Source organism: Pseudomyrmex gracilis, unplaced genomic scaffold (genome assembly GCF_002006095.1).
Source record: "Pseudomyrmex gracilis isolate BER0280 unplaced genomic scaffold, ASM200609v1 scaffold_193, whole genome shotgun sequence".
NCBI lineage: Eukaryota > Metazoa > Arthropoda > Insecta > Hymenoptera > Formicidae > Pseudomyrmex > Pseudomyrmex gracilis.
The window spans coordinates 235,956-258,262 of record NW_018020777.1 but is presented as its reverse complement, the minus strand read 5'-3'; the positions used below and the strand labels follow the sequence as shown (position 1 = coordinate 258,262).

The window sequence follows — 22,307 nt, the reverse complement described above, 5'->3', positions numbered from 1 at the left end:
GCAGTGGTATATGCGAGGTTCTACTGCACATGGGACTCGCGTGTGTGATTGAAATCAATTGTTCGCATACTGAGTGTCTACAAAAAATTGATTGAAAAACTTAAAATTAAAATTAATATGAGTTATTAATAATATTATCTCTCTGGCGTAAAATAACTCATACCGGTGCAATCTGTCTTCATTTTATGTGCACGGCTCTCTGAAAATTTCTGTTTCCAACATTAGAGCTTTTTCAAGTTGCGAATGTGATTTTATCCTATATTAAATATATCAGTTTTTTCATATAATGGATGATTATTCGCGAACTCAACACAACAACAGAAACAGTTAGTCGGTGTCAACTCTTTTGTTGTCACTTGATAACGTAAAAAGAAAAAAATTAAGTTTATCTTAACAGCAAAGCGTGAACATGTGATTTTATTAGCCGTATACTTGCATCGTGAAAGCGATCGCAAATGTGCAAACTGCGAGTGCGTGCGGAGGTTAGAGCACGTTACTAAAACGAAACATTAGCAGATAAATGCGCGTATGGTCGTGTATAAGTTTTCACTCATACGTTGCATATACAGAGTTGCCTTGCAATACAACGAGTTGTCGAGAGCCAAACATACGAAAGACGAACTTGAGCGAACGGGCACACAGATGTGTTCTCGTCGTAACTTGCAATTGTAACGTATCGCTTGAAATAATGTTTGTTAACTTCTCAGCTAACTTCGCGGCTTAACTATTCTGTCGGAATTCTGTTAATCGTCGTTTAACGAAATTCTCGAGAGCTAAAAAAGGAATTTACGAAACAGATTAAACTACTTTCACGATCTCTAGTAGACAGACGAGCGATTTGTACTCATCGGTTGATTGAGCATGCGCTTTTCTTTTCAATCTATACGAGTACTCGTATACATGTATACTACACATGTTTCTTTTTCCATATACAACTCTGACGTTGAATGAAATAATATATTGCTGCGCGCGCACTTGTATTTATATTTTTCTTAAGTTTTTAAAAGAGATGCGACTCTTATTCCGATTTGATGTCGCGAACTTGACACACGCTTTTACTTGTGCATGCGTCTTGGCATTCACAAGTATGCTAATCGCGAATATACATAACGAACGTAACCAGCAAGTTTACGTGCGGATATACGGACGAACGTCGGATCGATCCATAGCCCTGGAAAAGGTGCGGGGCACGGGGTCGGGAGCAGCAGCGAGAGGTGGATGGTAGCACGGAGGATCGCTCTTCTCGCGGCGGGGGAGAATAGCAAAACCGCGAGAGAGGGATGGTAGTACTGGCGACTGCTGCGCCGTCGCGACGTCGCTCGACGTCGAGTTCCACACGGTGGGGAGTTGCTTATCTCTTTTCCTCCCTCGTTGGCTCTTTCTCTTTTTCCCTCCTTTTCCGTCCTCATTCTCTTTCTTCGTTCCTCATCAGCTGTCTCTCGTGCTCTACCGCTTCGTTCTACTGCCATCTTCGTTCACCCACTCGACCGAATTGCCTCTTTCTCGCTTCGAACAGCTTAGCTTTCTCCTTCTCACCCTCTCGCACCTTCTCTTTCTCCCTTCATTGTGCGCTCGCGACTCTCTCCCCTATATCTCCCACTCTATGCTCCAGTCTCTCACTCTATCGCTGCGTAGCTCTGCAAAAACAAGCATACGGCTATCCCCAGTAGCACCCTGATACACAGATCCGACCAGACCGTCACGCTGATCACTCTGCGTGCCTAGGGATAACGTGGACTACGTTTCTCTTGTCTCGCTGTCACACACGAATGTTACGCGTCACGTGCCTCTAGCGTAACATAATGTAACCCACCGCTCTGAGATCTCGCATCAGTGAAAGAGGATCCAGTTCAATCGTCGTATTGGCAAATTCTACATTAATCAACGAGTCCTTAGTTTCGAATTTTTTGTCTAGACAACCGGACTTCGGATTGTGTGATCTTACAATTATGCGCGTGAAACGATGTTCTTTTGCGTGCACAAGTTCAATGTATTCACTGTGATCTATACCTGACAGTGTTAACATCTTGATATTATTTTATGTATCCTTCTCAACAAATGTTTAAAAAAAATGATTATCATCAGCACATTTCGACAATAAAAAGCCAAGTAGGGAATATTCTTGTGGCGGTTTATTTATTTTTAATCACGAATCATCGAGAAGTTGATGAGCAGCACAGAGAGAAAAAGAGAACTGTACATATATAGTCGGCGGTAATGTGGAGATGAGTGTATCAGGATGAAATGTCGACGAAAATCGGTAATGTGATGTTCTTTCATACTCGATCGCGAAATCGAAGAATGTCAAGGGTTCTTTCTTGAGATGCGGGATCACGAGCAACCGACGGAGAGACTCATCGAAAAGTTTGATGCTTACGCGCTGAAACTTGGCTCGCACTCTCATCATCGGCGTCGTCGACGACGGCGATCTTAGGCGGGATTTTATTGAAGCGTTTTATGATGGAGACTCGCGTGCTTTGGTCGCAAATATCGTACGTCCCTCTTATCGTCGCGAAACTTTATCGAGGGATCGCGGTGAACTCGAAAAATCATTAGTGTCATTATCACTGGTCGATGTCGACCGAACTTTGTCCAGGTGGCCGATAATTCACTTAGATCGTCTGATCACATAGTTACATGTATCCCGTCGTCAGTCGCACCTCGAATAACCGTGTCACGTGTGTTGTAATGATTGATCGGTCCTAGCATCCGAATGAGTACGTGCATGTAACGCACATGAGTCGTTAGCAACCAGAAATGAACATTCGCCCGGTCGTCACTTTGCTGTCAAGCCAAACGATTGTATTATTGGACAGATTGGATTCCTATTGAAATTAGAAGTATATTGTCACTGTACAACGAGAATTCTCGCTGAATGTGACAATCGAAGTATTAAACTGACTTTAAAGAGATAATGTGCACCGTATAGAGACACCAGTGTGTTTACCATTGACTGTCGACTTCGTGCGCGGGCGTACAGGGTGGCCCTCATCTGTCTGACGCGTTTCGTGAGAGTGAATCGACGCGAAGCGTGTTTCAGACAATACAGATTATTCCGCGCACGAGGACCGGATGCTGCAAACGGCTGGCAGAACGTGGATTTACACACTACACTCGGCTGAAGGGAGATTTTGACCGCGCTCTCGCCGGTAAGTCGATGTTTGATGAATCTACCGTTAATCCGCAACGCGCGTACATATAGTGAAACCATTTCCTCTAATGCTCCGTGCGCCATTAATCGCAAATTTATTGCACAACAGGATAAGAAATGGAATATAATTTTCTTTGCAAATCTCTCATTAAATTTAGAGACTCTTGTAATATTATTATAAATTACTAAAAAGTAAATAGTCTCTATAAAATATCGATTGCATGAATAATTTTCTTTTTCAATTTATTTCATAGAGAGATATAAAATGTATCAAATATATTTATACATAATATATTTATATATTATGTAATTCTAGACAGCAAGATTATTTGTACTCTTTGTAAAATAAGATAATATCTTAATATAATAGAACACATAGTACACTTACAGAGTTGTATAATATAGATTTTTCAAGATTATATATTTTTGCTTTTTGTTCGTTTTTTATGATACATTGACGCTCTTGCGTTGATTAAATATTAAATGAAGAAATAATCGTGCAATTGTCGTTTTAATTAATTGAAACTGGCACTCAACATTCATCATTGTCTAAAATCATTTACTCACAAAACAATTATATTTTACGACAGTTTCTATGAGAGAGCTACTTTGTCATATTTTTTCTTTAAGCTATTCGACCAATGGATATTTGTGCTTTTAACGCAGACAAAAAGTAAATTTAACGATTGCTTTCAAAACCGTTTTATTCATAAAACTTACAAAAATATTCGAAAATGTTCTTTTGCAAGTTTTCAAAAAAACGAATTATTCAATAAAAATAACAGCTAAACAATAAATATGAAGTTGCGATTTAATGATCAATTAACATTATTGTTACACTAAAGTTAGCTTTAATTTAATATTATAGTTGACAACTACAATAAGATATAATTTGTTAATATTTTTAATTAATAAATGTGTAAAACAACAAAACACTAAATACAAAATCTGACTTTGACGTAAAAATATATTTGCGTAAAAACAAACGCATGTAAATGTAATTTGAAAGCATAATTGTAAATTAATCTTGAAGTATCAGGCCTTACAGCGCACGTATTCGCGGTTGAACCGATTTGCAATTGAACGAAGTTCATAGTATGCGTCCTCGTAATTCCGTCTGCGATTGAATGTGCCTGACATTTTAACAACGATTGTAATGGCACGCCACACGCAAGCTCCTGAATTGTTATAGTTAACTATGCTCCGAATTAATTGATGAGTGCAATCGAATCTGACAGCGATTCCGCCCAAGTAAAACCAGTCGAATCTCTGCGAGTTTAAACGTAATTATATGCCTGTAATGTAATAGCTTTGGACTCACTCTCAGATAAACGCCTCAAATCTAGGTTACGCTGCTTCTATTATCGACAATTCGATTAGTATTAGTTTTTGAATAAACGACAGTACTCGAATCAAAATTTCTATTTTCATTTTTGTACTCTTATTTCAATATTATTTTATTCTCGTCTATCTTCCTCTCGCGAGAGACTCGTGTGTTCTCTTAGAGACTCGTCTGTTACTTTTCTTACGATAATATCTTAAAAGTAATTTTGAAAATTGCTCAGACTATTATCCGATATCCTGCAAATTGAATTAGGTTTCCTGTTCTTCCTGCTAAAGAAGAATACTCGCGAAAGTTTTTCCTTCTTTTCCAATGAGCGCCAACGCGCTCAATTTTGTTTACTAGCGTTACATTTTATCGCGTGACATCTTCAATATCGGAAATGTTTTTTTGACTGTCTTGAAGAGCCTTCGCTCAATTTCCAGCGCTATAAGTACAGCTCATTGACACAATATTTTTCCAATCTAGTTTTAATCAATGTTAGATTTATACATATAAACTTGTGTGTGTATTAGCTTAAATTTTTTTTTAAACTAACAACGCAAAAAATTTAGCCGGTCAATGAGAGATTAAATTGTTTTCTTCATGATTGTATGTAGAAAAAATATGTAGAAAAAATTGTAGAAAAAATGTAGAAAAAATGAGAGAGAAAATTTATTTAATGATACAAACACATTTTATTGAGAACCAGTTGGCAACTGAGATAACCTCATAGAACTCTGATAGATTGCAATGCTTGAATTTAGTAGCATCATTTTCGTAATAGCGCGTACATCAACGTACGTGTTCGTCGTAATGATTTGGCCTCTCACATAATGGTCACGACACTATCCTGCCATATTGAGCTACTAGAACGTGCTTGAATGTTATATTCTATGTCACATTTTCTTGTGCTGTACTATTTGGTTTTTACGTGTTTTTCCACTTTACGTAATATCTTTTACACAAATACTAATTTATAACAAATTTCTATAAAAGATTTGAAAAATTGATAAAATATTTATTTATTTATTTATTTAAACGGACTATAGCTCTTTATATAAAGTAATACATTGCAGAGGCAAAGATCGCGAACGCTAACATACTTCGCTAACAAAGTTCTTAGAATAGATGCACTTTGCGCTTATCACTACCAATGGAAATTCCATTTTTAATGTTTTATTCGGTATTTGGTTCCAAATTCTACGCAATCTTGGTAAAGGTGAATAAAATCTAGCATTAGTAGGGGTAAACAGTACAATTATTGGCCTCCCAACAGTAATTGGCCATGTAGTAAAGAAGTAATAAATATAAATAAATACTATCATTATATTCTAAATTATAAACATTTTAATATTAATTAAGTTTTTCTGCTCCGAATAAAAGTAATATTATAGTATTTAAGAAGCTCAAAAACTTATTGTTATACGACAAACATTGGCCAACTGGCCAATCACTGTTTTTAAGGTTATGAAAACCATATGACAGTCATTGGCCTCTTATTTTGAGTTATAGATACAAATGTAAGTAGGTTTGTTAGTTTTTAATGTGTTATAAATAAAATATTCATTACTATATCTTCATAAGTCAAAATAAAAAATTTATTATGATAACTGTTATGTAAACAGATACTAACAGAACTCATATGGCCAATAACTGTCTATTTTGACTATAAGAAATATTTTATCAAATTTTGAATAATTTTTCAAATTTTTAAATAAATTTATTAGTTTGTTTGAGCTAATAGTACTGAAGATTTACTTCAAGTTATTAAATTTAATTTTATAATTCACTCTATATATAATGCAGTTTTCCTTAAGTGGCCAATCACTGTATCTCTTACCTCTACATGATTAGTACAAATATCTAAAAAAAAGTCAGCTTGTATAATATTATACATCTATGTATAATATTATACATCCATGTATAATATTATACAAGCTGTAAATAATTTTTTGTGATATAACTCACTCCTCAATTATTTACACAATGTTGAGCAGCATTCATAACAAAAGAATAGAATATAGTTTTGCATCCTTGACATTCTACAGTAGATAAAGGAGATTGTAAAATTCTCGTGATATTTCCGCGACTTAAAAAATTTAATGAGCAAGTTTAGTAGCGCGTAAACCACGTCTGACTCTCGGCAAAGCTTAATTATACCTTTCACAAAATACGCTTGCCAACTAAAGGATACAATGCAGTGCGATGTTTCTGAAATTGCGGAGCTGGGAAAAAAGTTGACAGCTTGTGCGATTTGATGAATCAAATCTTTTCTGTTAGTCAAATAAATTTATTTACCAAAGTTACTTCTCGCATGTCATAATACGTTGTAATTATTATCAAAAGTTTAGGAGAAAATAATTAGCAACTCTCTCATGTTAAGCCGTCAATCATTGTCTTGTTTTTGCATTTTTGAATTTGCATTTGCTTTTATAACTCACGCCAGAACAATAAATTGACTTCTTAGCATGCGCGGCAACTTTCTATTATAATCGTTAATAAATGCGGCACGTGCGCACGAGGAAAAAGTCAGGAAATTTTTTTTTGCACTGTAAAATAAAATATTGCTGTTAAGCGGCGACGCGTTCTCCTGATGTAAAATTTCAAGCCAGCAGACGATTCTTGACGTCGTCGTCGTAGATTTCAAGCGGTGCCGGATATGTACTCCAGTCATACGCGCTTTGCATATCAAGACTTGTGTATCAAGTTACCCTTTGTGCATCACGGTCGACGCGGCGAGCTGCTTCACGTTCATCTATCTTTCTCCTGCTTGCCTTTGCCGCATGTGTCGTCCGATCATCCGATGCTGTCACGTCGTCATTCTATCGCTTGCTCGAGATTTTATGAGTTGATGCTTGCCTGGTAACCGTGGTGATTACACGGTCGCGTTTTCCGAATGCTACACGCATGACGTGCATCCTCGAATGAGCGATAGAATGACATGTATACACACAAGCATAGCTTTTGTCATTATATATATATATTGCGATTCAATATCGCGCGTGAACTTAGTTTTATATAATTGAAGATGCATACATATTAAAGTAGATATATATGTATATATTGTGACGTGACACTTTGCGTGTCGTTACATACGACGAATATTTAATGTATTGCAATAGATATCAATTTTGTCTGTAATTATACACAGAAAAAATGGAGTTGCTTCAATTAAAGTCGACGTCACGGGCTGCCACAAAAATAAATAGTTCATTCAATTGCATATGCGATTTAATTTAATGTCTAGATTCTTAAACCACCTATCTCCTGTGTGTAATGCAATAATATTGATGTTGCATCAACAGGATATATTTTAATTAAACTGATACTGTTGATTTGACATCATTTTTTTCCGTGTATATATATACATATATGTATATATATTTATATATATTTATATTTATATTTATATACAGGGTGTCCTATAATTGCCGTCTAACTGCTCGTAGATAGATAGAAGGAATTATTCTAAGACGAAAAGTTCTATACCACTTTGCAAGATTCGCAATAATTAACAAAATATTAATTAATAAAGATCCGCTAATCAGCGTGCACCTAGCGTAAGGACAGCCCAGTCTCTCGCGCCGTAGCGACGGAATACAATAGCGCGGATAGCGCTGCCCGAACGCAGCCTATATGCTGTCTATGTATGCACATGTTATTCTATTATCTCCCCCTATTCTATCGCTACGGCGCGACAGACTGGGCTGTCCTTACGCTAGATGCACGCTGACTAGCGGATCTTTATTAATTAATTTTTTGTTAATTATTGCGAATCTTGCAAAGTGGTATAGAACTTTTCGTCTTAGAATAACCCCTTCTATCTACTTACGAGTGGTTAGACGGCAATTATGGGACACCCTGTATATACATATATATATACACATATACATATAATTAGAGAGAGAGAGAGAGAGAGAGAGAGAGAGAGAGAGAGANTAGAGAGAGAGAGAGAGAGAGAGAGAGAGAGAGAGAGAGATAGAGAGAGAGAGAGAGAGAGAGAGAGAGTGAGTGAGTGAGTATAAATAAAATACCATAAAATGTAGGTATATTTCTGTCAGAATTATATATTTTACTGTTTGTGTGCGTATGTGCACACATCAATTTTTGACTTACATAGGGATAAATCTCTAACGAATACGAAATAAAATAATGTCTAGATCTATATTGAGACATCGGAAAGATGTAATGTAATAATACGCTAATGGATAATACCCAGCAAACACAAAGTAACAGTTACGTAACATTAATGTTACAATTTCCCACTCAACAATGTAACTGCTACGTACAAGACATGTTACATTGGAGTTACATCATTGAGTGGGAAATTATAACATTAATGTTACGTTACTGTTACTTTGTGTTTGCTGGGTAGTATGTCAGTTTCTGTTTTATATGTAACAGAAAACGAGCACATTCTAGCGGTGATTTAACAAGAATTTTTTCCATATCATTGTTTTGATCTTTTTGAGGAAGTACGTACATGTGTATCACAATAGTTTGATGATATATAATAGTTTTCATAGAATCTGATAGATCTCCATTTGATGATTAAGAGATTTATAGTATTTTTAATCATTTGCGTTAAGTACAAAACAGTAATATAGATGCATGATAGCAAAAAATAACATTTCTCAACAAATTAGATTTTTCATTGAATTATTTTTAGAAAAATGTATTGAGCTTTTTGGCGTATAATTAACATCATTTGCAAAGTGGTGTTCAAAAATCAAACAAACACCAATAAAATAACTCTTCAGCGCGGTTGAACGTTTCATTTATAGTTCACTAAGTCATTCATCGTCGACGTTAAGCACTTTTGTCTCCCAAAAACTGTGTCGCGCACAGAGTGTACGGTTGTACACACACTTTCTGAATATCACCAGGATAGGATCTGTGTCGTCGTCTGACGTGGAATTGGCGCGTAAAGACATCTCTTCTCCTCATACCTTTTACATGTCGGCACAAACTTTGCTTATCCGAATAACTTATCTCTATTCACAAGAATTTAATTTATTAGCGAAATGTAATTTAATTTTGCTAATATATTACCGAAAGTGACGTAAGCATTACACATGATGTACAAAGTGACATATCGCGCGTATTACGATAAATCGTATTAGACGCATGAACGATGTCAATAAAAAAACAGCAGAAAGAAAGGATGGGAACGGCGAGCTTAATTGGAAGACGCGCGCCTCTTAATTAACTATATAGTTAGCGTACCCGATAAGAAGCGTCGTCCGCCGACTCGTTGACACGGCCGACGTTATCGGAACCGTCTCTGTTTGAATTTCCCTTCTGTATGAATTAGAGCGAAATCGTGATCCGCGACGCGAGTCAGTACAGCTGAGAGAGTGGTGGAGTACTTCTCGAAAACTCGCGGCATTAAACCGGCATCATCGTGTTGAACTTTCCAGTTAGCCGTTGGCGCCCGTAGAGATCGCGGTCGCTCGCTCACACATGTACCAGAGATTACCGTACAAATTTCATTCGCGCAAATTGCGTTTCTCAGGCCAACGAATATTTCGCTTTCGGAACGGCACAACGGCGCCCTTTGCTGTATGTAATATTAGATGAATCTCACGCTAGGAAGTCCTGCTTTTTGTTCTATGAGCTTAATCGTCACAGCTGCTTGTGCAATCTTGGTATTATATAAACTCAATGTTTGTCCAATTCATATACATTCTACTATCTTCACCGTTAAGATTGATATCTTCCGTTGAAAGCTTAGTTGTGTGTGATCTAACAACCTAGGCGCACTTGATGCTAATTAATATTATTACTACTGTAACACGTAATATACTATATTAAACAGTACTTATTAAACAGTACTAATATCGTACTGATGATAATAATATAATAACAGCAACAATAATAATAATACTGCATTTGTAAATATTTTAATATTATTTTCTAGAATATATTTCCAAGAAAAATGTTTTTTTCTCTTTAAAAAGTTATATTTTTGTAATCTAAACTGTTTGCAGAACTAACATTTTTTTCAAATATATATGCAAACATATATCTCAGCAAACACACGAGGTATATTCTACAAGAGAATACTGCAAGAAAATGTTACTATTTTATTTTGAAGAAGCTTATTTTTCTTGAAAACTAAAATGTCAAACATCTTGCTCACGTATTCAAAGCTGAAAGAACTGATATGACTCATATTTCTCCAACCGCGACAATATGCCGACGATACTCGATGATTTATTAAATATGTTTGTGAAAGGTAATAAGAACAATAGCAAAAGCGTTGCGCGCGCAAATCGCGCGTTTGTTCGCGCGTGCGATATCATTAATCGCCGTTACATGCGGTATCCCTTATACATGTATATGAGCGAAAATGCAAGTGCGAGGATACCTATACACAACACGATTCGATAACGGCCGATGAAAAATCGCACATTAATTCCAGCCTATTTATTACATTAGAAACACTCGCTGTTATCCGACACTTATTTTTCATTCTGTCATCGTTAGCTGCAACAACCGCGGCTGTTGCGAGCTATTAATCTTTTTCCCTCCTTATGCCCTCACACTTCGTCCTTCTTCTCGCACTGCCACCGCTCGTCTTACGTCTTTTACTCCCTTCTTCCCTTTTCTTTCCTCTTCTCGCTTTATGTGCGCGCCCATCCCTTTGATATAATTATAATGGATTGAGACGCGCGCGAGAAGTGATATCGAATATTCCGCTCGTCCGTATCACCTTGCACCATTACAGGGCGGAAACATCAGGTGGCTCTTGTGAATCCGTTTCTCTCCCGGCGGAAAGCGCGCGTCAGATAATTCCGCCGGCGACGGCAAACATTCGTCAGTGTCATCCACGAAAAGGAGGAACGCCCGCAGTACGTGGGAAAGAGGTTTTTCGCGCGCGGAACCGCTTAGAAGATTCTCCTGACAGCCGAGCAAAAAAATAATTTGTCAACTAGATTCTTGGAGAGAACTAGATTTAACAAAGACTTATATAAACAATATAGACTTTTTGCTTATATTTAGAACATACATATATTTCTTCTTATAGTGTTCAGTAAGATAAGAATAATGGCGCAATTTTTAGTTTATTATACGTCTATCTCCGTTTTATCATATTCTTTTTTTAATTATTTCTTATTATTTTTTATAATAATTTATAAACGTCTTTATTTTACCTTAACTATATTAATTTGTGTGAAACCAACATAAGATTATTATTGTTCGCTAGATCTTGACGAACATAGTGCATTCATAAATTCATTTCACCTTTTGTGAACGAGAGATGGACAACGAGAGCACCTTTCAATCTTCAGCGACGCGATCGTTCTAGGTTATCCTATATGTCGTATCGTGTCGCCTCAAGTGAATGATATCACGCCGTCTGTTTGGAGTGTAAATTTTGTGAATGCTATCAGTTTTACATCTTCGCATTACAATTTACAGAGGCATAAATTTACATTTTTTTTTATTATTTTGAACGTTTGAGCGGGGAGTATCTTCTTACAAATTTCCGAAAGCTTACATAGGTATACCATTGACACACGTACTCAAAAATCGATGTTTATACCGAAAAAAACTGTTTATACCGTAAACTCCTTTATATGCAAGACTCGTTTTTTTATTCAAACGATTAGGAAAGATTTTAGTTATAAAGCAAGCGGAAATACTCGTTAATGCACAAAAGTGTGCACGAATAACACGCGCTGCTCTGTGAGCGGTGGTGTCGGCAAATACGACGAGTCTGGATGTATGTTCTTTTGATCCAGAAAGCAAAAAGGTGGGGAACTCAAAGAGTAAAAGAGAGAGAGAGAGAGAAAGAGAGCAGTGATGAAAGAAATTAACGAAGTGTGTGCTCACATCAAACCGTCTACCGGGCTTTAACTTACCACCATCTTTGCTTTGAATAGCTTAGATTAAAAAAAGATACTGTTAAAATATTATGAGAATTAAAATATTATGTTTAAATATTATGAGAAATTTGCAGATTCAGAAATTTTCACACTTAATATTTTTAATATAATGCATATATTTTTAACATAAAGTGTACAAATTACGGTTTTATAATTTATTTGACACATACAAAACAAATGCACGCAAATAATATTTTATGTATCTCATACATAAGGTAGCTCCGGCTACTTTAAAAACCCTTGCATTTGTGCTACATATCCTAGTAAGAAGATGCTGAACCGTCCTATTTTATCTACATTTCTTAGTTCCGTTAATATTCTGCAGTCATTGATCAGAATAAGAAACGCTTCTCTAAAATGAAAGAAAATATCGTTAAACACGGAAAACTAAAAAAAACAAGAAAAACAAAAAAAGTTTATTGACCGTTACTTAGTGGACTACATTTTCACTTCGTATACAAAATTGACAGGTTATTCCAAACAAAAGTTTATAGTTTTCCATTCTACAGATATAGACAAATATTTTGAGTGTTTCATAATAAGACTTTGAAGCTTGTAAGAAACAGGAATACGGAACTACAATTAGTACAGTTTTAGCAGAACCGCTGAAAAAAACAAATATGTCTAACATTGTCTCTATTATGTCATCTATCCTTCTCGGTCCGACTACAAGGCGCTACTTACTAGACAGCGTAGCGACTGAGCGGCTGTCAAATTTGAGGTTTTTCTCTTAAGAGAACGCTGAACTGTCTTGTCTTACTAACATTTTTTTTTGTACAACCTATTCTACATTAATTGATCAAAATGAAAAACGTTTCTCCAGTATAAAAGAGAATATAATAAAGAATGGCCTGAACAAAAATTATTAAGAAAAACAAAAAGAAGTTTATGGACTTATCACGCGTAGACAACATTTTTACTTTGTATACAAAATTGGCAGTATGAATCACAACAAAACCTTTCTAGGCCATTCTAGAGACATAAACAAATGTTTTGAGTGTTTTAGAAAAGAATTTTGAAGCTTGTAAGAAGAGAAAATGTAACAATAAGATTAATGCAGTTTTAGCAGCACCGTTGAAGAGACACGTCTATTCTTATTTCTATCATGTCATTTATTTTTGTCTCGGTCTGAGAACGCTATCTACTGAACAGCACAGGATCAAAATCGGAGTTCGCCCGTCGCTTCAGCATCCTCTTAAAATAGATTAAGTTATATAGTCGTGTATGAATGGGACACAACTAATACAACAATTCTAAATTACAACAATTTTTTTCAATAACATTTTTAGTATTTATTTATGTACAACACATTAAAACATTATGCATTATGTATTATTAATAAATAACAGATAAGAGTGCATGAAGAGAATGCTGAGATGAGCTCACTAGATAAAAGTACTGCGCATGTCCGCGCAGACGCAAACGCTGTAATACGTATGAACACATTCATACGTTAAAACTGCTGTAGGTATATTCCAAACTAGTGGAATATATAAGACAGCCAGCTAAATAAAAAATACGAGAGCTTTTAATTTGCAATACTTTATTTTTTATTACTCTTCTATACATCGCAAAATAACCGCTAAATAGTTTATAAACCTTGTAGTAATCATTTTATGTATTCATAAGATATGGTTGCGCTACTCATCACGAATACTTATGACGAATCGATTAACTTGACGATAGTTTCGTTAATAGTACCAATACAAAGCTGAAAGCCAATGATAATGTAATATCAAGGCATATAACAAAGTGGTTGCACGCAAAATATCTTTATTCATTCTATTTTTTCTTATTTATGTGGCATCCGCGCGACTCAAATGCCGAGTTACTCTATATAAAATATAAACTGTTAAACTGTCAAAAATACACATTTGACAGCCACTTAAAATGTGCAAACTGCGAAAATAATTAATCAGAATTGTGAAAAAAAGAGGCAACAATAAAAACGAGAAGAAGAAAAGGTAAATATTCAGAAAAACGGAGCACCCTCGGAGGTCAATGACATATGTTGTCAAGGACACCTCCCTGAACAACAATCTGCAACTTTTAGCTGTCGCTCGTTTTGTTTGTGTTGTAGGCAGGGGGAAGCTGCGCTCCCCCGCAAAGGGAGGAGCTTCGCTCCTCCTCCCTGCTCGCCCCTCACGAAAAAATGAAGAATTCAATTAAGTGTCGCTTCATGTTAAGATTGTTTACTTGACACGAAGTGGAATATTACTTCGCATATCTCGCCAAATTCTTTCGATGTTTTGCGTGTGACAATTAGTATGAGGATCTACGAAATTTTCTTTGTGATTTACTGTATGGTGTAACCGTGCATATTGATTGAGTAAACAATTATGACATGAAGCGACACTTGATTGAATTCTTTATTTTTTCTCGAAGGAGAAGCAGAGGGAAGGGGCGAAGCCCTTCCCTTTGCGGGAGGGCGCAGCCCCCCTCTGCCTACAAAACGAACAAAACATACACGGTGTCGGAAAATAAAAGTTCATTTATGATATTTCTTTTGTTTATAATTTTTTAAACAAAACAACGAGCGACGGCTAAAAGTTGCAGATTGTTGTTCAGGGAGGTGTCCTTGACAACATATGTCAAGGTCATTGACCTTCGAAGGTGCTCCGTTTTTCTGAATATTTACCAAAGAAAATTAGGAGTAAGTTTAAAGTCAACGATAAACGTTGATAATAAAATGAATTCCGTAACGTGAGAGCAAAATAATTTAAGAAAATTCGAAATATTGATTTTACCCGAATCGTTTCGACATTCTCAACTGTCAATTTTGATAATTCGGTTTGCTCAATTTAATATCCGCTGCATCATGAAATCCGCGAAATATTAAACAAACGAGTTTGCCTTAGTCGATTCATTCAATTCGGTCGCATTTCTCACGAAAACGAGGATTCGCGAGGGCGATTAAAAGGAAAGACGCGAAACTACCGGTACAGTCACTCTAATTGAGAAAAATAAATTAAAAGCCAGGCGTGCGCGGGTAGAATGGAATATCTGGAGATTCCGGTGTGGATGTGCAACAGTACGCTGCATAATTGCAACGACGACGAGGGGGGAAACATTTCGATGACTGCCGCCGCGATGCAGCACCGCGCCGCGTCCATTAATTAATTTTTCGTGCCTTTTTCGTGGTTCCAATTAAGCCGAGGTGGTTGCGAGCTTAATCTCCACTTCATCTCACGCTTCCGCGCTTAGAATAATGCCTGACCTCGAAGAGAAGAAGCTCTGACGAGAGAGCAAGAGAGGAGTACCTGGAGAACGGAGAAAACCGCGCGACCATGGTTTGCACTGAAGCATGCTGTTCGCCCTCCGGTTTCTCGATGCAGCTACGTACAAATGAGCTTTTAATGCCCGCAGTTCGCTGGTAAATAATAATTTAATCACGCGCCGTACATTGCTAGCCTTTTTTCGTCTGAAATAACTTTGCAATTCACCACCTAAAAATATATCGTTACACGTAACCTGATAGGAAAACATTTACAAAATTATGTGACAAAATCTTGCACTAAAATTGTAATTTGCAATTATACAGATATATTTTAGAAAATAGACGTAAAAACATTGATCTTTTATGAAATATTTGTAACTGTTTGCAAAATTACTTTCCAAATACTATTTCGGCAAAAAAAATAACGATATGGCGAATCATCTTAGCAGTATATTTGCAAAATTACTTTCAAAAAGAATTTGTCCAATAATTGAGAAAAAACTTTCAGCTATGTGATGTTTACAATATGTGGAAATATAATTGCACATGAAGAAATCAACTTAATTCATGTATATACTTATAGAAAAGCATAACGATTTTTTTGCAATTTTTGACAAATATTATTTACAAAATTTTATTTCAACAAAACTGTTGCGTTATGGCAAATCATCTTAGTGCAATCATTGCAGAATCGTCGTTATTCATGATGCCATGTTTGTGCAATATTTTCACAATTTGTGCCTATTAGGGTATATACATATATAGATTTCGTGAAGGATGCTCTTATTTCTAATATCGAGTAAATGTGAAAATATTTTTAATGTAGGTATAAGGCGCAACGTTTAGAAGTCTCAATAACACGAGAGAAAAATAAGTTTTAATGAAGCAAGATAGCTTTATATATATAAAATATCACTGTTCTTTCTTTTTCTAGTAGACTAGGTCAATGAGTAAAAAAACGCAAGAGATGAAAAAGAACAAATGAGACATCGTAGAGATGTCGATCTCTTTCGCCAGCACATCCACATACAGGTGATAGTAATGCACTTGTTAGAGGGAAAACGCCAGCGTGCACACACTTTCCGACACCGCGCAGTTTCCTGTTCATAAATTTAACGTCGTTGCACGAGCGTCGTTTCTCTTTACTTTGCGCAACGACATGAAATTTCCGACGTTATAAATACCGGTAAATAAATAGAGATTTCCGCGTCATGTGTGCGTGCGTGCGTGCGTGCGTGCATGCGTGTGCGTGCGCGTGTGTGTGTAATCGACAATTTTTTTTTTTGACTTGAGAGACAAATATATATAACATAAGTTATATTTAAAAAATAAATTATATCATTTAAATTACGGTCGTGAGGAGCGGGACACTCTGTGTATACGGTGTTACCCATAGCGACATATGGGAGGAGCTAATATAACAGCATATACTCTATAACATATACATATTAAAATGTAATTGTGCGAAGCGCACCGGGCTGTCCTCCGCGCGTAAGACAGCTTGATGCACGCTTATTCGCGGATCTTTGTGAATTAAAATCTCAGTAACTATTGCGAATCTAGCAAAATGGTATAGAACTTTTCGACTCAGTTTTATTCCTTCTACCTGCCTACGAGAGATGTTAAACCAATTCTGGGACACCCTGTATGTGTGTGTGTATATACAGGGTGTCTGACAACAAACTATAAAGCCGACGTGTGTAAGTAGATCGAGTTATTCTAAACAGAAAAGTTATTTACCATTTTGAAAAAATCGCAATAGTTATTGAAATATGAATTAATAAATGTGAGCCAATGAGAGCGCGGNGAGCGATGATCGGACTCTATAGGCGTGCACAATTATCAGCTCTACTCCTTGCTCGCCGTTGCTCGCTGCGTACCGCCGAATAGCGCCCGATCGCAAGAAACTGAGTCGTGCCGCGTTTGTTTGTTTACTCTTCTCGTTACTAAAACATTACATGAGAGAAGCCATTTTTCTTTTCATCTGATAATCGTGCACGCCTATAGAGTCCGATCATCGTTCCCCGCGTCTTCATTGGCTCACATTTATTAATTCATATCTCAATAAATATTGCGAATTTTGCAAAATGGTATATAACTTTTCTGTTCAAAATGACCTGATCTATCTACACACGTCGGCTTTATAGTTCGTTGTCAGACAACCTGTATATGTATACATATGTTTATAGTTCACAAAAAAAGAAATTGTACTTTCTGTTTAAATAAAACTGTTTACTAAACTGTGCTGCACTTTTTGTCGACAGATTTTACTTTAAAATCGCATTTGTTTATCGCACGAAGTATTCTGTTGATTTGTCAGTTCGCGAAAAGGTGTACGCTGAGGTAGGTACAGTGGATCTAAAAAGTATTTGTACACCTACACTTAATAACGCACATAGTTTGGGGTTGTATGTCTTATAATGAGATTGGAAATTTAGCATTTATCGAAGAAATTACGAATGCTCGAATGCATATCAATGTGTCGCAAGATAATTTAATACAGAGTGTAAGATTAAAAACTTGTTTCGTATTAAAAACTTTAAGAGAATTGTATATTTTTTATGTAAAACGCAAGTGTACAAATACATTTTTGGCATTCAAATTTATGTATTTTCTTTATTAATTTTTTGTAACGCATTATTAAAAAATGTTACTCAACACATTATCTCAGCACATAATCGATTATTAATAAATACTGTTTTTGTTAATGTAGTATTTGTTTATATAAAGATATCATATAAAAATTAGGTGTACAAATACTTTTTGGATCCACTGTACATCTTTTCAATCTCGTTGTTGTCGACAAATTTGTGGTCGATGTTCTATAAACTTTTTTGTTTACGTCATAATTTAAACTTTTGTTTTTGTCACACGTCTGGGAACAAAACTTGAAACAATAAATAATTATCGGAATCCAGTAATGTAAATTTCGTCACTTCTTTGTTTCTGTAGGTTAAAGCAAATATTAACAATTCTTTTTTCTGTTTGGGTAGTATTTTAACTTCTCGAAAATCCAGTCGGTAAAAAACATATTTTGTTGCTCTCACTTCGTTGCTCTGTTCTGCTTGTCGAAGATCGAGAGCACGTATTCGAGAACACGATTTCTCGTTCGACGCAGCACTCGTTCCAGAATCCGGAACTTTTTGCAACGGCGAACGATAATGGCGCTGCACCTCTCAATAACCTGACGCGATGATCATCTCCTCTTCCTCCTCAGGTCTCCCTATTCTACCGTCCGCGCGCTTCTTCTCTTCCTGGCTGCATTCTCGTCTCCGGCATCGCATCTGGAGTCAATTTCGTCTCTTCTTCGGGTCGTGTGATTTTCCCGATCAGCTCCACCGCCGCGAACAACGGCTGCACCACAGGCTGAGAGAAAAAAGTCTAGACGAGAGGCAAAACGAAAGCGAGACGAGAGATGATTTCCAGAAGAGAGATGTGGGAGAGAAGGTTGAACCACCGTGTAAATCTCTCGCGAGATTTGCAGATAATCGAGGCACCACGTATGAAGTAAACGAGTCTCGATATCGTACCTCGAGAATTTTTCCGCTCGAGGTTGTTGCCTCCTTTTTTTCCCCGATAACGTTATCAGATCGATATAAGCCCGATTATTTAAAAGCACTACGAACTTCTTCTGTTATCAGAATTGTTGTTAAACTCGATGTGTTTATTCTATATCCATGCGTCCAGTTCACATTCATGATGTCTCGAAACTGGCTTACTTTCAAAATAAATGGCTCATGTATTATTCGAACATTATATAACACTGCAGGCGCATTAGTTTCACATGAACGGTTAATAAAATATATAGCACAATCAGTAAATTTAATTAGTTTTATATATTTAAAAATTAACTTTTCGTGCGCTTACTAAATCGAATTACTAACTTGACGACTTATAATATAATACGGCTATATATAATATAATGTATTTCGTCTGTTTTGTGTGTTACATGTATTTCCAAGTCAGTGTAAAGATTATTTAAACAGAGATTTTGTTATCTGAGTATAAAAGTTTTATACCTCTAGTTAAACATTAAATTACTATGTAATTGTGTAGATGTGCAAATTGATAAAGAAATTACTCAACAATTGTTTTGTTCGACGCATGGTACGAATTGTACGAGAGGCGATTGATAAATATCCGAGAGAAACGACGTATAAATAGCGAAAGTAGTATCACATTGCTGACAAGTTTTATCCTTCAAAAGAACAAATGTCAAACTTTGGCTCACTATCACGCGTAATGTTTATATGACAATTTATCTAAAGTAGACGCTCTTACTTATTTTTGACGATACACAAGTTTATACTTCAACTGCAATGACCACAATTTACAATATCAGCTTTTAATTGAAATATAAATATAAATAATTAATTATTTCAACCGTTTTATTCGCCAGATATAATCCGTAATTTCTTTTTATTTCAGAATTGGAAAAAATACCTCTGTGGAAAGAAAGTTTTAAGCAACAATAAGCCATCGATGTCGTAAATGATTACATTTTAGCGAACTTTGTCACTCAAACACTACGTGCGATAATGTTCTTTTGAGAAATAAAACTTGTCAACAATAAAAGCAATATGATACTAGTGTCGCTTATTACACGTTGTTTTTGTTTGTAGATTTACTTATCGCTTCACTTACAATAGAATGTATTCATGTGAAATTTCACACATCAGGTCAATTTAAACTTTTTCTGCATACTATGTCATAACAAAAAGTTTTACGACAATGCCGCCATGCTTAATATTTGCAGACATATAATCTACCTTGTAAGTCGCAAAAGTGAATTTTGTACAATGATATTTGAGAGCGTTAATAACTCTTTCTTTACGGACGAAATAATTTACTTCATCACAATTTTACTTGAAAATATTTTTTCAAGCTCATTTCTTCACATTGATTTTAGAGAACATTCACAAATATTAATTTTTAAACATTTAATACTTATTACAAATTAATATTTATTCAACATATTTAAGTGTTAATGTGAACATGGGAATAACATTACTCATTCAAAGCGCGCTATAATGTCTAACTTCGCCATTCAAAATTAAATTAATTCATGTGTGTTATATTATGTTCTACAATTATATACAGGAAACCGATATCTTCTTTAATATCGCATTTTCTGTTGCTGCAGGTGAGTCGTCAATAATTACAACGAGCGTAATTTATACGCAGATGTATAAGCTGCTGCTGCAAATAAATTGTTCACCGGTAATGTGTAATGCGCAATAGTAATACCGTGTAAATTATAATTGAATTATTACGTTCGACATTATATTACGTTCACCTTTAATCAAGTTCATCCGATAACAAAGTTAGATAACAATGATGAGATATTGTATAACACATTGTAGTAAATATATAAACTTAGAATATTTTTCGCGTATTAAAGTATTTAATTTAATAGGAATTACTGTGATAATTGTGAAGTTTGTTTTTTTCTGTGTGCAAAATACAAACAAAGCACAAATTTATTGTTGTGTTGTACAACCTCAAAGGGAATGATTAATATGTATTTATATATAGAACTTTAACTCTTTGTCAAACAAATCAAAGCACTATTCATCATCATCGTAAGCTTTCAATTTATGCTAGGTTGGATTTTCATTAAAACTTGTTAAGTACGTGTGTGTATATACATATATAGACATATATGTATCTATAAAAATGATCGGCTTGATTAAAACAAAAGTAAATATTTTCTAAAAATAAAACCAAGACATTTTTAGTACTCCAAATACTCCACTCAAAGTTACATGTTTTTTTTTCTCGAATTTCGAAAAAGGAAAATAACGGTTCTTTAGATCGGTTCTTATATATATATATATATAAGATCAAGAGATATGTTGAATTAAGATAAAAACTTTCGAAACATTTTGAATAAATAATAGGGTAACTCCGGTATATGAGTTGCACCTATCAAAAACTTAATTTATCAAATAGTATTTATAATGTTAAAGACAAATTAACTATATCAATAAAAACTCTATATTGTCTTTTATTATAAAAAAAATTACAAATACAAAATTTTTATTTATATCTTAAAACAAATCTTTAAAAAACCTTGCACTTTTGCCATAGGGGTGGGTTATTTGGCCATGTATGGATGGGAATACAAGTCATATAAAAATCTTAAACTACAACACTTTCTTTTTTCTAATAACATTTTCCAATATTTACTTGTCTAAGCTACATTAATATGCATTAACAGTATGTATTAGTAATAAATGCTAGGCAAGAGTTGCTAAAATACGTGAAGTGAATGCTAAGGTTAGCTCCCTGGATAAAAGTTTAGTACTGCGCATGTCCGCGCAGACGCAAGTGCTACAACACGGGCCATAATAATATATCCCACATGATAAAATTGCCAAGTATCCCAAACTGATAGGATGTGTAAGACAGCTAGCTAAATAAAGAATACAAGAGCTACGTAGTTGTAATTTGCTATACTTTATCCTTTATGATCCTTCTACACATATATATTGTAAAATAACCGCACAGAGAGAACGGTTTCTTTAGATTTAACAAATTTTATTAAGTCCAAACAAATTATTTCATTGGAATAGTCCAAACAACCTTGATTTTGAACAAACATTCCGATTGTTTGAAGTTCAAACAGTATTTTGTTAAGTTAAATAAATCTAAAACTTCAATAAAAAAAACTTTTTCGCGGCTTGTGCCACCCTCACACAACTTTGAGATTTTACTCGAAGT

At 35.3% G+C, this 22,307-nt stretch overlaps 1 long non-coding RNA gene across 1 annotated transcript in view; it reads left to right on the top strand.

Annotated features, from left to right (window-relative positions):
• Positions 1-1,682: 1,682 nt before the first annotated feature.
• LOC109858235 overlaps positions 1,683-22,307 on the top strand; it is a 219,460-nt gene continuing 198,835 nt past the window's right edge. The window contains exon 1 of the long non-coding RNA XR_002250594.1: positions 1,683-3,149. This is a non-coding gene — a long non-coding RNA (uncharacterized LOC109858235). The remainder of the gene's footprint in view (positions 3,150-22,307) is intronic.